The sequence below is a fragment of the Mytilus californianus genome, unplaced genomic scaffold, assembly GCF_021869535.1.
Source record: "Mytilus californianus isolate M0D057914Y unplaced genomic scaffold, xbMytCali1.0.p SCAF_2, whole genome shotgun sequence".
NCBI classification, from domain to species: Eukaryota; Metazoa; Mollusca; class Bivalvia; order Mytilida; family Mytilidae; genus Mytilus; species Mytilus californianus.
This window is the reverse complement of record NW_026262668.1, coordinates 27,470,952-27,477,633: the sequence shown is the minus strand read 5'-3', so window position 1 is coordinate 27,477,633 and position 6,682 is coordinate 27,470,952. Positions and strand designations below refer to the sequence as shown.

Here is a 6,682-nt window from a genome sequence, read left to right as displayed (position 1 = left end):
ATGAAAAAAATATCGCATTTCTATGAAAAAAATATAGCATTTATCAGTTTTTCATAATAAAATAAACATCGCTTTTCTACTATGAAAATATCGCACTCATATAATAAAATATAACAGTATTATTCTACTACACGCGTCTATGACGTAGAATGGAACCGAACACATTAAATGTGTATGCCACCGTCTTTGCTACATGATTGTCATAGTATTTGTACACTTTTGAATTTTAGATTGTGCAAATAGGCTTCATTTAATTCATATGCAGGTTTTCTCGTATAAAAACAACATACTTGGGATTAGATGTACACAATTCATGGATAGTTATATAGACGTATGTCCTGTTGAATACGTCTCTGTTTTAAAAAGGTAAAAACAACAATTCACCGAAAAATCTTCTTTCTTTCTTACAAATGAAAACATTCGTCTGCGATTTTCCCACAATGCATCTCGTTTACAATAGAAAATATCGCTACTCCACAAAAGAAACGTTTTTTTTGTGGATTCCCATGCACCTTCCACAGACTGGGTATACTTGGTCTTGTTTTATGAATATTTAAAGTCCGAGTCGTAAATCATGACCAAGTAATGTCTGACAAATTTAGAACATATTCCGACTTCGAGTGACATTACAAATTTATCCTTTCCCATGGCTATTAATCAAACCTTATATGAGTTTACTTTAAAGTTGTAAAAATGGTTAATAAAAGGGATGTAAAACAAATTTAATGATCATTTCAACAGATTGAATAAAATAGCATTGAGGTAGTTTTGTGAGGACAAAAAGATAAATTGTTTTAAAATGGAGTTTTTTGTCTGCTTCAGGTAATATTTAATACTTATAATATCTCAAGTTCCTTCATTAAAAAAACCACAATGATAAATCAACTTTTCATAAATTGTATTTTTTTTATAATGATTAAAACTACTCAAAGTCGTTACCACATTCCCGTCCTCTTTTCCTCGAATGTTTCATCACCGAATGAGACTTATCACCGAATTTGTATTTATATGAGCAACATGACGGGTGCCACATGTATACCAGGATATGCTCATCCTTCCGGAGCACCTGAGATCATCCCCGGTTTCTGGTGGGGTTCGTGTTGTTCAGTCTTTAGTTTTCTGTTTTGATTTTTTTTAGACTGTTTGTCTTTTATTCGTTTTTCGTTATCAGATAATTTTTGTAGTCTTTTTTTCGACTGATGAGTTTTGATTCTCCTGTTGGTTTCTTCCGCCTCTTTTTTTATAAACGCCAAATATATGCCAATTCCCTAAAGCAAAGTTCACCTAAAATGAAATAGGCTTCTCAAGAAAAAATACTTCATATTGCGCTACGATGATGTCCGTTTATTGAATAAATCAAACTTTTGTGACCGTGTTGATATATTCACAAATTACATTGACTTACATCTAGAAATACACAATATGGGTCGGATGAGAGCTTAACTTTATAACAAAAGAGATGAATTCAACTTAACCATTGTACACTTTCCATTTCTGTGTAGCAACATTTCATGACACGATATTCCAGGGCTAGTGTTTCCTATCATGATTTCCTTGATAGAGGGTTGCTTATTGAACCAAGGATTCAAAGTTGTTAAGTTGAAGTCATTCCTTCGGAAGTTGTATGTACGCCATCGTGAGTTGGTTGACGCTTATGGAATATATCTATGCTGGGACTAATATACTAATATATTATGTCCCAGATCTATGTCAGTAAATTGTCTAAGCCATTCTCCAATCGTATTTTCCTCGAATGTGGATAATTTATAACAAAACAATTTGCGAAAAACAAATATGACAGAAATGAACCAACGACAACCACTGAACTACAGACTCCGGACTTTGGACCGAGGCACATATATAATGTGGCGGGGTTAAACTAGTTTGCTGGCGCTTTTCGTCGTTTCTCGTCTTTTGTCACAATTCTGTCGGTCTTTCATCGACTTATAAGTTTTTATTCTGCCTGCGGTATCTTATGCTGATATATTTTTTTTTTAATTAAATAAAAGGATATTTTCAAACATGGCTTCTGTAGACAAAAGACAGACAAAATATAAAGTTGTAGTTAAATTTTATCTAACAATAAAAGATAACATTAAATAATAAAAAGAAAGTTACGGTAGTAAGAACAAGGTTGACAACACTTTATAATTAAATTTCAGTTTCCGGCTTAATTTAGATTTTCGTTTTATCGGATTTACAGTCAGACATCTATCTATCAACTTTTGTTTGAAGGACTTTTGAGGTATAGAGGATAACGGAAATTGTGTGTGTCTTTAAGTAATGCATTCAAATGTAAAATACGTCTATTAGTCCCAGCCTGCAATGATTCTAATTTTCCAGTCTTTTGGTTAAATTTGCGCATATTTGCTCAACAGAAGAACATAAAAGCTAATAGTGCTTGAAATTGTAGAATGTGTCATAGAAAGTCATGGACCATGGAGTAGGAGTAGGCTTTTTCTCTAAAAATGAATAAAATGACATATTAAAGATAATAGACAATATTTATTAGCACAAACACAATAATTATTATAAAGATCGGTAAAGGCTGAATACGAAGCACATTGCATTGTTATACGGCATGCAATATATGACTTGCAACTATAATATCAATAGGTGACGTATACAAGTTTATTTTGTCAATTTCACACCTATAATGTTACACCAGTGTTTGGTGGGGCTCGTGTTGCTCAGTCTTTAGTTTTCTATGTTGTGTTTTGTATACTGTTGTTTATCTTTTGGTCTTTTTCTTTTTTTTTGCCATGGCATTGTCAGTTGGTTTTTTTTTCGACTTATGAGTTTGAATATCCCTTTGTTATCTTACGCCTCTCTTTTATACAACTCTGGCCACTCTAGAGTGAAATGTTGTTCGCACAAGTGGTTTTTCGTTTGCAATCATTTATTTTGCAAACATTCTTTACAAAATCTTTTATTTCTATGACGTATATCTCCCTCTTCCGAGATCACAGTATGAGAGCTTAAATAGTCTCATTTCTAATAGATCGATCAGCCATGATTTCATAGAAAGTTGGTCAACATAAGGTGTACGTTCCACTTTCATCTATATATTACAAAAACTTTAATCTAATTTTTCAGAATCAGTATTTTTTTAATTTTGCTTTGTAGGTTTTGAGCAATGTGCTGATGCAATTGGTTAAACATTGGTTTTAGTACGGAATTGTATAAATTAATATTCCTTGGTTTAAGAGTTAAATCTAAATTCTTAAAATAAAAAAACGCTAATCATAAAAAAACCTTAATAAAACTCCGAAAATATATCAAACAAGCGCAGCTAAATTTACTGTAGACATGTTATCAAATAAGTTTTGGAGCGAGACAAAAATTTGGAAACTGATAAATTTACCAAATTGACACACGGTTTGCATCTTATAAGCCTATAAATCCAATTTTCAAAGTAGTTTTTAGTACTTGTTTTTATACAACCTTTAAATGAATTATCTATTTTTAGGTATGAACTAGTATCTTATGGATTTGTGCAATATCTAAATAAGTTCACATAGAATATTTAAGAGTGGAGTTATCTTTCTTTCACCCAGCTGGCTCTCCTTTCACAAATATTGTATTTCTTTAGATAAATCATATAATGATGTTAATTGCATGTAATGTCAATGAATATTTATGTTTACCTTTTTTGTGTCTTTTTCACTTGTTTGTAACTGATATGACCTTAAGGGCCCTTTAATTTTTAATTAGGAAAGAACTATTTTGATTTGTTATCTCCCTTTAAAGTTCTTCAGTCATTGATTGGTGACGTTGTTGTCATATGACGAAAAGACGTGCTTTCTTGTAATAAATTATGTAGATATTCGCATAGACTGTTGTATGGAACTATTCAAGGACTCAAAGAATGCAAAAATCCTAGGATCATATTTGTAAGTCTTTAGTAAAACGATTTCCCAGGCTGCCACATCCAGCTTTTAGGTAGGTTCGGACCTCGGTTTTTGATCTGTGAGCTAGTATAAAATTACAACCGGTATGATGTTATGCTCGTCGTGTTAGAAAAGCAGCTGCTAATAAAAAAAAATTGTGTAAGTTTTCTTTTTTCAGAATCATTAAGGAACAGTGCAAACACTGTCGTAGAAATGTCTAACTTATATGCTTTCATATGATCAGTTGGTTTGTATAGTTCAAAAATTTCCATCCTGACTGTTATGTAATCCCTTTGGACAATATGTAGAGCCCCCTAAAATCACAGTAAGATAAGTCACTGTTATGCTATTGTAGCACTTGCATATGATCAGAGTTTGCAAAACTTTCGCCAAAAGGCTTTATAAATGATAAAAAGACTATGATTTAGGGTATATATACATTGTAGATCTATACATGTATGTTGTCCCATTGGCACTCATACCACATCTTCTTATTTATGTTGATGTGTGGTGGCTTACTGTGCTAGGGGTCCCAAGGTTTGGATCCCAACTGGTACAGTAATTCAGTTTGAAAGGCAAATCATGTTCTCGGTTAAAAAATTGGCACCCAAAAATAACCCAGAGTTAGATGAAATACCTAGCCAGGGAAAAGTGATAAAGATTTTGTCATTATTGTATAACGATTCCTGAATTGGGGGAAGTGTAGTGGTGGTTTCCCATACAAGTAATCTACATGTAGTAGATTTATAACCGCTCTCCATTAGCTAAAATGTATGCTGGTGGAGTACTCATTTAGCTCATTTGATAGAGCGATCAGGCTTACCATGCTTACTGTGCCAGGGGTCCTGGGTTTGATCCTCACTAGTACACAGTCATGATAGTAATTAATTTTGGAAGGCAAATCATTCTCTCAGATTACATGTCATATTATATGTTTTCGTACCTGTATCATGTGTATCAACAATATTTTGTCACTTTTGATTGTGCACACATGCATCATGTACATTGTGACTTGTTTTTTTGTTTTTTTTGGAATGACAACAACACTATAATGTGATAAATGTCAAACATGTTCAAAGTTGCTTTTAAAGAGCTTTAAGACATTACAAGTACACATTTTATCAAATGTGATCAGCCATACTTTTTTAAATGACAAAAATATGCTTCTCTAGAAAAGTTGAGAAAAAATCCTGAAGAGCTACCTGACATACAACTATGGCGTACTGGATCTTCAGGTCACACTACTGTCATGTGGTTTTCAGTCTTACTTATTACAAACAAGCGAGTTGAAATTAACATGGTTCATGTATAAACAGTTATAGGTGCCCGGAATCTATTTATTCAATATACATGTGTACTACAGTTATTGAAAATTATTTTATATATCCTTAAAAAAGAAAGATAAAATTGATTAGTTTAAACCAATTTTAATCAAAATTCTAATCAAACCATGCTGTTTTATTATTCTGATTAATTGATTATATTTTTCCATTTGATTCCCAACACTTATAATTTATTTATTAAAAAGAAATGCACTTTTATAAAAATAAGGAAATGTGGCCCGGCATGAAAAATATGAAAAATTCAATTGAGAAAACTAACAGCCTAATTTATAACAAAACAATTTACGAAAACAAATATGACAGACATGAACCAACAACAACCACTGAACTACGGGTTAGTGACTTGGGACATTCACATAAAGAATGTGGCTGGTATAACATGTTTGTGAGTGCTCAACCCTCCCAATATTAAAGATCCATTGTCATTTGAAACTGAAAATTTCGTATATCATCATCATTTAACCATGTTAACATCCTGTTTGAATTTTCAAAGGTACAGACACAAGTTACACAACACTGCCAACAGACTGTTTAAAGTTTTAATCTTTTATATTTCTTTATAAATGTTATGTTACCATTATATGGCATGACATGACTGATAAGCAGCTAAAACTATGCCACTGATATGAATTTCGAAAAAATATGAAGTCATTTGATTGTTCGAAAATAGCAATAATATATCGACAATAATAGAGTATTGACTTGATATAATCATAACATTAAGGCTTAGAAATGGCGGAAATGTGAGGCTCTGTCAAGCACTGTATCTGTTTCATGTTGAATCCTTATATTGTTATTATGTTACTGTATTTCAAATCAATAAGGTATTGTTATTTTCATAGATTTTGGTATCAATTTTTTTCTACAGAACATCCTTTCTAAAAGTGAAATTAATAATATTCATAATTATGATATTGGTACAAATGATGAACAATAACAAATTTGTGTGGTAATAACAAGAAGAACAAGCTATTTTACTAAGAATCAGAAAGAAGATCGAAAATCGGCCACATTATTTTTGACATAAACAATCATAATCCACAGTACACATACATTTGTTTTGAAGTACTGTACATGTGTATATAATTATGCATCCAAGAACACAAGTCTATTTACACATGTATGCCTGTAGTATAAAATATTCCCCTTAAATATTGATAAATAAGTTTTGCAAACAGTTACTTGTTAAAATGAAAGTGTAGACATAAAAATTACAAGTTCACTTAGAGGTCAAAAGTGTTTCACCATTAGAAAATTCTGCTACATATTTCATACAAAAACACATTTCTAATAAAAATTCTCATAAAATTACTTTTTGTACGAATTGAAAGAAATTTTTACCATTAAATCACAGGCTCTTGTCTCTGAATTTTTATCTAAACTATATACCTTAATATGTGTTATATTAAGGTATAAAGATAATTTTTTTCAGTTACAAGTGCCTGTGCA

The 6,682-nt window shown here is 31.6% G+C and overlaps 1 protein-coding gene and 1 long non-coding RNA gene across 5 annotated transcripts in view; one reads left to right on the top strand and one right to left on the bottom strand.

Moving 5' to 3' along the window:
* Window positions 1-2,054: 2,054 nt before the first annotated feature.
* LOC127729608 (uncharacterized) lies at window positions 2,055-3,709 on the bottom strand. Its single transcript, XR_007994741.1, has 2 exons — window positions 3,648-3,709; window positions 2,055-2,462 (listed from the first exon to the last, which is right to left on the bottom strand). It is a non-coding gene; the product is annotated as an uncharacterized LOC127729608 (long non-coding RNA).
* A 54-nt stretch (window positions 3,710-3,763) lies between these two features.
* Window positions 3,764-6,682, top strand: part of LOC127729598 (V-type proton ATPase 116 kDa subunit a 1-like) — a 46,574-nt gene continuing 43,655 nt past the window's right edge. For all 4 annotated transcript variants that reach the window (XM_052237424.1, XM_052237425.1, XM_052237423.1 and 1 more), the window contains exon 1: window positions 3,764-3,893. The gene's annotated coding sequence lies outside the window, so the exon portion shown is untranslated. The remainder of the gene's footprint in view (window positions 3,894-6,682) is intronic.